The following is an 11408-nucleotide window of genomic DNA, read 5'->3' as shown; positions in this document are numbered from 1 at the left end:
CTTTCTTAAATAATTTAACATTTAATTTTAAAACCAATTATATTTTTTCCTTTGTTTGCCTTTCCTATTGTCCTTTTCCCCTTGCAGTTAATCTTTAATGTATATAAATCTTCATCTACCTCTATTTAACTTTTCATGTCTATTCTTTCTTTCCTTTCCCTCAATATATTTGTTAGTTTTGTTTTCATTGCTTTATTTCCCACTTGGCACCTTGCTTTAGTTTTGTTTTCCAGTTTGTGCTTTAGTTAGTTTTGTTCTTAAGTGACAAATATAATTTTTGATTTCCTATGTTGCTGGGTCAATCTATTGTACTTTATTTTTGTTGGACTGTTTTGACTTTGCTTATGGGTGTATACATATATGTGTATATTCCATTATTTTAATTATTATTTGCCTGATTTTGTAACTGCCATTTGTCTGGGGTTTATCATTGGTTTCTCATTGGTTTCTCATTTTTGTATATTTGTTTTCATCCCAATGCCATAACAAACCACGTGTGGAATCTTCGTTCCTGACCAGAGATCAAGCGCTGAGCATTTGGAGTGGGAGCATTGTCTCCAAGGCCCTAAAACTACCAGAGAAATAACCCTAAGGGGTACCAAACAGTTAGAACTCACACAAAGGAAACCACTTGAATACAAGACCCAGCGTCACCCAACCACCAGTAGCACCCTGTGCAGGACGCCTCATCTAAACAACAAACAAAACAAAAATACAAACCCAGTCATCAGCAGACAGGATTACCACCTCACTCAGCATTGAATATCAGAGGAAAAACAAACAAACAAAACCTCAGCACAAATCTCACCCTATATGAAGTTTACACAAACCACTGGGCAAACTTTAGGAGGGCAGAAACCAAAATGAGGAAAGAATTCAAACTTGAAGCCTGGGAAAAAGAGACCTCAAACACAATAACTAGAAAAAAAAATAATGAAAAGGCAGAGAAATACTACATTAACGAAAGAACAAACTAGAAACACAGACGTCTAAATAAATGAAGAGTAAATAGGCAAATTATCCAAAAAAAATTCAGAATAATGATAGTAAAGATGATGAAAAACCTTGAAAACAAAATGGAGAAAATGCAAGGATTGGTTAACAAACGCCTAGAAGAATTAAAGAATAAACATGCAGAGACAAACAACACAATTACCGAAATTAAAACTACTTTAGAATAAATCAATAGCAGAATGTCTGAGGCAGAAGAACAAATCAGTGAGCTGGAAGATAAAGTGGTGGAAATAACTTTTAAAGAGCAGAATAAAGTGAAAAGAATGACAAGGACTGAGGATAGTCTCAGAGACATCTGGGAGAATATCAAACACACCAACATTCAAATTATAGGGTTCCCAGAAGAAGAAGAGAAAAAGAAAGGACATGAGAAAATTTTTGAAGAGATTATAGTTGAAAATTTCCCCAACATGGAAAAGGAAAGAGTCAATCAGTCCAAGAGGCACAAAGAATCCCATATAGGATAAACCCAAGGAGAAACACATGAAGACACATACTAATCAAACTAACAAAGACTAAACACAAGGAAAGAATATTAAAAAGCAGCAAGGGAGAAGCAACAAGTAACATACAAGGGAAACCCCATACACTTAACAGCTGATCTTTCAGCAGAAACTCTGCAGGCCAGAAGGGAATGGTAGGATATATTTAAAGTACTGAAAGGGAAAAATCTACAACCAAGATTACTATACCCAGAAAGGATCTCATTCAAAACTGATGGAGAAAGAAAAAACTTTTCAGACAAGCAAAAGTTAAGAGAATTCAGTACCACCAAACCAGCTTTACAACAAATGTTAAATGGACTTAATGGCACCCCACTCCAGTACTCCTGCCTGGAAAATCCCATGGACGGAGGAGCCTGGTAGGCTGCAGTCCATGGGGTCGCTAAGGGTCAGACACGACTGCATGACTTCACTTTCACTTTTCACTTTCATGCATTGGAGAAGGAAATGGCAACCCACTCCAGTGTTCTTGCCTGGAGAATCACAGGGATGGGTGGGCTGCCGTCTCTGGGGTCACACAGAGTCGGACATGACTGAAGCAACTTAGCAGCAGCAGCAGCATAGTCAAGAAATACAAGAGAAGGAAAAAGGTCTACAAAATAAACCCCAAACAATTAAGAAAGTGGCAATAGAAACATATATATCAATAATTGCTTTAAATGTAAATGGATTAAAGGCTCCAACCAAAAGACACAGACTGGCTGAATGGATACAAAAACAAGACCCATATTTATGCTGTCTACAAGAAACCCACTTCAGACCTAAAGACACATATAGACTGAAAGTGAGAGGATGGAAAAATATATTCCATGCAAATGGGAAGCAAAAGAAAGCTGGAGTAGCAATCCTTATATCAGACAAAATAGACATTAAAATAAAGAAGATTACAAGAGATAACAAATGATCAAGGGATCAATCCAAGAGGAAGACATAATGATCAAGGGATCAATCCAAGAGGGAGACATAACAATTGTAAATATCTATGCACCCAACACAGGAGCACCTCAATACATAAGACAAAGACTAACAGACATAAAAGGAGAAATTGACAGTAACACAATAATAGTAGGAGACTTTAACACCCCACTCACACCAATGGACAGATCATCAAAACAGAAAATAAGGAAAGACAAGTTTTAAATGATATATTAGATGAGATGGATCTCATTGATATCTTCAGGACATTCCATCCAAATGCAGAATACACCTTCTCATGTGCACATGGGACATTCTCCAGGATAGACCACATCTTGGGTTACAAATCAAATCTCAGTAAATTTAAGAAAATTGAGATTGTATGAAGCATCTTCTCTGACCACAACACTATGAGACTAGATATCAATTACAAGAAGAAAAAAAACTCTAAGAAACACAAACACATGGAGATTAAACAACACATTTCCAAATAATAACAGGTTACTGAAAAACTCAAGAAGGAAATAAAAAGAAAATCTAGAAACAAATGACAATGAAAACACAACTCAAAACCTATGGGATGCAGCAAAAGCAGTTCTAAGAGGGAAGTTTATAGCAATACAATCCTACCTGAAGAAAGAAGAAAAACATCAAATAGACAATAAAACTTTACACCTAAAACAACTGGAAAAAGAATAAAAAGACCCCAAAATTAGTAGAAGTAAAGAAATCATAAAGATTCAAGCAGAAATAAATGAAAAAGAAATGAAAGAAACAATAGTATAAGATTAATAAAACTAAAAGCTGTTTTTTTGAGTTGATAAACAAAATTGGCAAACTTTTAGTCAGACTCATCAAGAAAAAAAGAGAGAAAAATCAAATCAACAAAATTAGAAATGAAAAAATAAAGGTTACAACAGACAATGCAGAAATACCAAGGAGTATAAGAGACTATTATGAACAACTATATGGCAATATAATGGATAACCTTGAAGAAATAGACAGATTCTTAGAAAAGTTCAATCTTCCAAGACTGAACCAGGAAGAAGTAGAAATTATTAACAACTCAATTACAAGCACTGAAATTGAAGCTGTGATCAAAAATGCCCCCAAAAACAAAAGCCCAGGACCTGATAGCTTTGCAGGAGAATTCTATCAAATACTTATAGAAGAGCTAATGACTATCCTTCTAAAACTCTTTCAAAAAATTGCAGAGGAAGAAATACTTCCAAACTCATTCTACAAGGCCACCATCACTCTGATACCAAAACCAGACAAAGACAACTCAAAAAAAGAAAACTATAGGCCAATATCACTGATGAACATACATGCAAAACACCTCAACAAAATTTTAGCAAACAGAATTCAGCAGCAAATCAAAAAGCTCATACACCATGATAAAGTTTGGATTATTCCAGGAAGGCAAGGATTCTTCAATATATGCAATCAATCAGTGTGATACACCATATTAACAAATTGCAAGATTAAAACCATATGATAATAGATGCAGGAAAAGCCTTTGACAAATTCAGCTCCTGTTTATGATTAAAAATTTTTAGAAATGGTCATAGAAGGACCCTACCTCAGCATAGTAAAGGCTATATATGATAAGCCTATAGCAAACATTCTCAATGTTGAAAAACTGAACGCATTTCCCCTAAGATCAGGATCAAGAAAAGGGTGCCCACTTTCCCCACTATTATTCAACATAGTTCTGGACGTCCTAGCTACAGCAATCAGAGAAGAAAAAGAAATAAAAGGAATCCAGATTGGAAAAGAAGAATTAAATCTCTGTTTGCAGATGACATGACATACAAAACCCTAAAGATAGTATCAGAAAATTACTAGAGCTAATCAGCGAATTTAGCAAAGATGTAGGATACAAAATCAATACACAGAAATCACTTGCATTTCTATATGCTAACAATGAAGAATCAGAAAGAGAAATTAAGGAATCAATTGCATTCAGCATTGCAACAAAAAAATAAAATATCTAGGAATAAACTTACCTAAGGGCACAAAAGAACTGTACACAGAAGATTATAAGACACTAATGAAAGAAATGAAAGATGACACAAACAGATGGAGCCCTATTTCATGTTCCTGGGTAAGGAAGAATCTATATTGTGAAAATATCTATACTACCAAACACAATCTACAGATTCAGTGAGATCCCTATCAAATTACCAATGGCATTTTTCACAGAACTAGAGCAAAGAATTTCACAATTCAAATGGAAACACAAAAGAACCTGAATAGCCAAAGCAGTCTTGAGAAAGAAGAATGGAATTGGAGGAATCAACCTTCCTGACTTCAGATTATAGTACAAAGCTACAGTTATCAAGACAGTATGGTACTGGCACAAAAACAGAAATATAGACCAATGGAACAAGATATAAATCCCAGAAAAAAAAAACAAAAACAAAAAAACATGCACCTATGGGTACCTAATTTTTGACAAATGAGGTAAGAATATACAGTGGGGCAAAGACAGCCTCTTCAATAAATGGTGCTGGGAAAACTGGACAGCTACATGTAAAAGAATGAAATTAGAACACTTCCTAACACCATGCACAAAGATAAACTCAAAATGGATTAAATACCTAAACATAAGACCAGAAACTATAAAACTCTTAGAGGAAAATATAGGCAGAACACTCAATGGCATAAATCAAAGCAATATCCTCTATGACCCACCTCCTAGAGTAACGGAAATCAAAACAAAAGTAAACATGTGGGACTTGATTAAACCTAAAAGCTTTTGCACAGCAAAGGAAACTATAAGCAAGGTGCAAAGACAACCCTCAGAATGAGGAAAATAATAGTAAATGAAACAAGTGACAAAGGATTAATTTCCAAAATATACAAGCAGCTCATACAACTCAATACCAGAAAAAAAAAACAACTCAGTCAAAAAGTGGGGAAAAGACCTAAACAGACATTTCTCCAAAGAGGACATACAGATGGCTAACAAACAGATGAAATGAGCCCAACATCTCTCATTATTAGAGAAATACAAATCAAACCCACAATGAGATATTACCTCACACCGGTCAGAATGGCCATCATGAAAATGTCTGCAAACAATAAATGCTGGAGAAGGTGTGGAGAAAAAGGAAAGCTCTTGCTCTGTTGGTGGGAGTGTAAATTGATACAGCTACTATGGAAGACAGTATGGAGATTCTTTAAAAAACTAGGAATAAAGCCACCATCTGACTCAGCAATCCCACTCCTAGGCATATACCTTGAAGAAACCAAAATTGAAGAAGACACATTGTATCCCATTGTTCATTGCAGCACTATTTACAATAGCTAGAACATGAAAGCAGCCTAGATGTCCATCGACAGATGAATGGATAAAGAAGTGGTGGTACATAAGCACAATGGAATATTACTGAGCCACTAAAAGGAGCATTTTTGAGTCAGTTCTAATGAGGTGGATGAACCTAGAACCTATTATGCAGAGTGAAGTGAGTCAGAAAGAGAGATATATATTGTATTCTAATGCACATATACAGAATCTAGAAAAATGGTTCTGAAGAATTTACTTACAGGGCAGCAATGGAGAAACAGATATAGAGAACAGACTTATGGACATGGGGAGAGGGGAGGAGAGGGTGAGATGTATGGAAAGAGTAATATGGATACTTACATTACCATATGTAAAATAGATAGCCAACAGGAATTTGCTATATGTCTCAGGAAACTCAAACAGGGGCTCTGTATCAACCTAGAGAGGTGAGATGGGGAGGGAGATGAGAGGGAGTTTCCAAAGGGAGGGGATATATGTACACCTATGGCTGATTCATCCTGAGGTTTGACAGCAAATAACAAAATTCTGTAAAGCAATTATCCTTCAATTAAAAAATAAATTTAAAAAAATCACCAAAGTAAAAATTTATAGTTTAAAAAATAAACTGTCTACCTGCCTTTCAAAAGCATGATTAAGATTGCACTGCCTTTAGCTAATAGTAAACATGAAATCAGGTAAAAATATCACTATCATCTTCTCTTTTATTTGTGAAAAATACAAGTGGTATTCACAGATTGCTGAGAAGATATTCTTCTGCTTCTAGATGTTTATAACTTTATGTATTGTATTTGTGTGGTGCTCAATGGTTTCTGAGATCGTAAAGTATAAAATACATATTTTTATGACAATTTATTTTACAAAACTATAGTTTTCATATTTCAAGGCAGGGTTTAAAGAAAATGAATGAGATGAGAAGCAAGAAAGCTTAGAGGAAGGATGGTTGAGAATAAGGTCAGCAGTTTCCTGGAACCTTGCACAGAATACATATCTGTCTCATTTCCCTTTTCATCACATCCATATACACACACATTTAATACTGTACACTAACATACGTGCTTAAAAGGAAAATAGAGGTGTATTTTCCCATCTGTGAAATATTAAATTCATTATATGTATAATATATTGCTTGTTTTCCTTGTGTTCTAAATACATACATTGCTTGTCCACTGGTAATTCAGTGCAAGGTGAAGCAAATATTTTTATTTGCCATCCTTGGTGGCTCAGACAGTAAAGCATTTGCCTATAGTGTGGGAGACCTGGGTTCGATCCCTGGGTCAGGAAGATCCTCTGGAGAAGGCAATGGCAACCCACTCCAGTACTCTTGCCTGGAAAATCCTGTGGGCAGAGGAGCGTAGTAGGCTACAGTCCGTGGAGACACAAAGAATCGGACACAACTGAGCAACTTCAGGTCACTCTTAACTTCATTTTCACTTTGGTACAACTTAAAAAATTCATGGACCACATTATTTCACTTCAAAATTAAACCACATCTCTGTTTAGAAACGATAAGTATCAAAACATGAAAATATGAGAACCTTAATTTCATGGAGATTAAGTGGATACATTTAAGCTATGAATCATTATCAAGGTGATGTTTGGTTTTTGTAAAGGTATATTTTCTAAAGAGTTTTATGAAAATACTTCTTTTCTTCTGTAATCACCTCATTTATCATGTAGAAAGAAAACATAGAATTTAAAGTGAAAATGTCTTGAATGTAAAGACCTATTAGATGATAATTCCAAAAGAAAAATTTTGAAAATAATTCTAATTCAAAGTGGACTTTAAATATAAATTAAATTCAATTTATATGTTTATTTTTAAAAATTAACATTTGAAGTCTAGTGATATATTTTACATTATATATCTTTAAAATATATTTTGCTTTTCTGAAACACTTGGGTTTTGTTGGGACCAACACAGATTATTCAAATAGAAATTTTATCCCAACTCTTATATATTTTTAAATTATTTTAAAATTCAATTGTTAAGTATGCATACTACGGACGTTACTACCATAATATAGATATTGATTTCCTGCCTTTACCTTGTTGACCAAAAATAAAAAGAAAAAACACAGCACAAAAAACTCACAACCTCATTGTGAGTTAGGTTTTATTTGGGACAAAATAAGGACTAAAGCCCAAGGGACAGCATCTCAGATAACTCTGAGAAACTGATCTGAAGAGCTAGCAGGGAAAGTCAGTATATATGTGATTTTGGTGAAGGGGGGATACATGCAATTAAACACATATATTTGCAGAATTTCACTGGTAATTATGAGGATCATCTAGATGTCTCTGTTAATAAATTTAGTGCTTTTCTAGATATGAGAAGATGCAGTAATTTGGACACAGAAAATCTTCTCCTGAAAATAGCTAATTATCTGAAAACTTGTTCTGCTAGTTTTTTTCCAGAGAACAGGATATCTCATTCTTGATCTCCACCCTGAACTCCTTTCAGAGTGTGCTGAAAATCAGCAACCACGGTGGCTAGTGACTTAATAAGACCCCAAGAGAATAAGTGACTTGTCCTGAATTCTCCAGCTGTTAGTGCTATGACTTCTCTATGGGATAACCACAATAAAACTTCAGAATAATAGAACTAGCAAATTTTCCTCACTGACAATGTCTCTCATTCTTGCTTAGTTAAATGGGAAGGAAGCTGATGAGTCAGCATAATTTTATTTCAACCGTTTGGTCTTCTCAAGGCAATTTTGGCCTATATTCATATTTCTTTACATTGGACAAAAACAGAGGAGGAGTTATGTTTATTTTTGAAATCCCATTTATTTCCTCAAAAGAAAGTTTGTATTGCATATAGAGTTCTTTGTCCTTTTCTTCTGTAGTACACTTTTCAAGTTTTTCCTGCCATGCTGTATTTCACCTTAGGGACCTGCTGCTTCTTGCAAACATCTGAATACCACTTGACTTGACCATGGACAGTGTCCTTTCATAGTCATCTCTTTATATTTGAAAGAGTGTGTGAAATGGATACTATTGAACTATAGAGAAACCTGACTTACCTGGTTAGAAAATTAATAGAACTTGATTACAAATCATATGGACCTCAGATACTACACTCAATTCCAGCACACTATGCAGATTCTTCGAGGAAAATCCCTGTATAACTTTTGCCAAAGAAACTACCTGCAGTTTCTCAGTTGGAGAAAGTGAGGAATGGAACATAAGGGACAACAAAAGTTAAATTCGTTTGAGGGATTAAGAGTGCAATCCTTAATCGACAAACTTACAAAAACACTTAAAAATATGGAAAGCTGCTAAGGTAATCTGACATCACTGAAAATCTCTGAATAAAGAATGAAGAAAACCAGCATTAATTGAATACTTTTACGTATTGGTCTCAGTGAAAAGTGCTTGTAATATGAATGCATAGATGATCTATTGCTTTCTCTATCTGAACTTTCTCTTTTGGAAGTGGTCCTTATCCTCCTTTCAGATCTCCTTTCTCCTTTCTCCCTCTGGAAAAAATTTATACATATATTGTAACTGTTGCTACCATGTTATCAACTGACCCAAATTCTGGTCACTTTTGATTCATTCGGGAGGTGGGCACCAAAAACTGGGGCAGTGAGTTTTTTTTTATTTTGAACATGAAAGTAAAAGAGTCAGGTAATAAGGCAAGAGGATGAGATAGTTAGATGGCATCACCGACTTGATGGACATGGGTTTGGGTAAACTCTGGGAGCTGGCGATGGACAGAGAGGCCTAGCGTGCTAAGGTTCATGGGGTCACAAAGAGTCGGACACGTCTGAGCGACTGAACTGAACTAAGGCAAGAATACTCAAGATGTATATAAAACCATGTTTTCTGCCATGTTCAGTTCAGTTCAGTTCAGTTTCTCAGTCCTGTCTGACTCTTTGTGACCCCATGGACTGCAGCACGCCAGGCCTCCCTGTCCATCATCAACTCCCGGAGTTTACTCAAACTCATCTCCATTGAGTAAGTGATGCCATCCAACCATTTCATTCTCTGTCACTCCCTTCTCCTCCCACCTTCAATCCTTTCGAGCATCAGGGTCTTTTCAAATGAGTCAGTTCTTCACATCAGGTGGCCAAAGTATTGGAGCTTCAGCTTTAGCATCAGTCCTTCCGATGAATAACCAGGACTGATTTCCTTTAGGATGAACTGGTTGGATCTCCTTGCTGTCCAAGGGACTCTCAAGAGTCTTTTCCAACACCACAGTTCAAAAGCATCAATTCTTCGGCGCTCAGCTTTCTTCACAGTCCAACTCTCACATCCATACATGATGACTGGAAAAACCATAACTTTGACTATAGGGAGGTTTGTTGGCAAGTAAGGTCTCCGCTTTTTTAATAAGGTGTCTAGGTTGGGCATAAGTTTTCTTCCAAGGAGCAAGTGTCTTTTAATTTCATGGCTGCAGTCACCATCTGCAATGATTTTGGAGCCCCCCAAAATAAAGTCTGTCACTGTTTGCATTGCTTCCCCATCTATTTGCCATGAAGTGATGGGACCAGCTGCCACAATCTTAGTTTTCTGAATGTTGAGTTTTAAGCTAGTTTTTTTCACTCTCCTTTTTCACTTTCATCAAGAGGCTCTTTAGTTCTTATTCACTTTCTGCCATAAGTGTAGTGTTCTCTGCACATTTGACATTATTGATATTTCTCTCAGCAATCTTGATTCCAGCTTGTGCTTCCTCCAGCCCAACGTTTCTCATGATGTAATCTGTATATAAGTTAAATAGGCAGGGTGACAATATACAGCCTTGATGTACTCTTTCCCTATTTGGAACCAGTATGTTGTTCTATGTCCAGTTCTAACTGTTGCTTCCTGACCTGCAAATAGATTTCTCAGGAGGTAGGTAAGGTTGTCTGGTATTCTCATTTCTTGAAGAATTTTCCAGAATTTGTTGTGGTCCACACAGTCAAAAGCTTTGGCATAGTCAATAAAGAAGAAGTAGATGTTTTTCTGGAACTCTCTTGCTTTTTCTATGGTCCAACAGATGTTGACAATTTGATTTCTGGTTCCTTTGCCTTTTCTAAATCCAACTTGGACATCTGTAGGTTAACAGTTCACATAACCTGGCTTGAAGAATTTTGAGCATTACTTTGCCAGCATGTGCAATTGTACAGTAGTTTGAACATTCTTTGGCATTGCCTTTCTTTGGGATTGGAATGAAAACTGACCTTTTCCAGTCCTGTGGCCACTGCTGAGTTTTCCAAATTTTCTGGCATATTGAGTGCAGCACTTTCACAACATCATCTTTTGGGATTTGAAATAGCTCAACTGGAATTCCATCACCTCCACTAGCTTTGTTCATAGTGATATTTCCTAAGGCCCACTTGACTTCACATTCCAGGATGTCTTTCTGTCATTAGGACCAGGAAAAGTATGTAAGACTCATGAAAAGAGAATATTTTAGCCAAATAAAGATGGGAAGTAGAATAAATCAATATAGAAGTGAAATAAACACATATGTCTCTATAGTACAATTTCTTAGTAAGATCCTGTTGCTATAACAGAATACCATAAAATAGGTGGTTTAAACAACATAAATTTATTTCTCTATATCTATCTATCTATCTTTATATCATATCTATGGGATGGAGAGTCCAAAAGAGGGTATCATCAGACCAAGACATAAAATGGCAAAAGTTAAAGATAAGAAAGAATCCTAAAGGCAG

Source organism: Bos mutus, chromosome 9 (assembly GCF_027580195.1).
Source record: "Bos mutus isolate GX-2022 chromosome 9, NWIPB_WYAK_1.1, whole genome shotgun sequence".
NCBI classification, from domain to species: Eukaryota; Metazoa; Chordata; class Mammalia; order Artiodactyla; family Bovidae; genus Bos; species Bos mutus.
Note: the sequence above shows the minus strand (reverse complement) of the source record.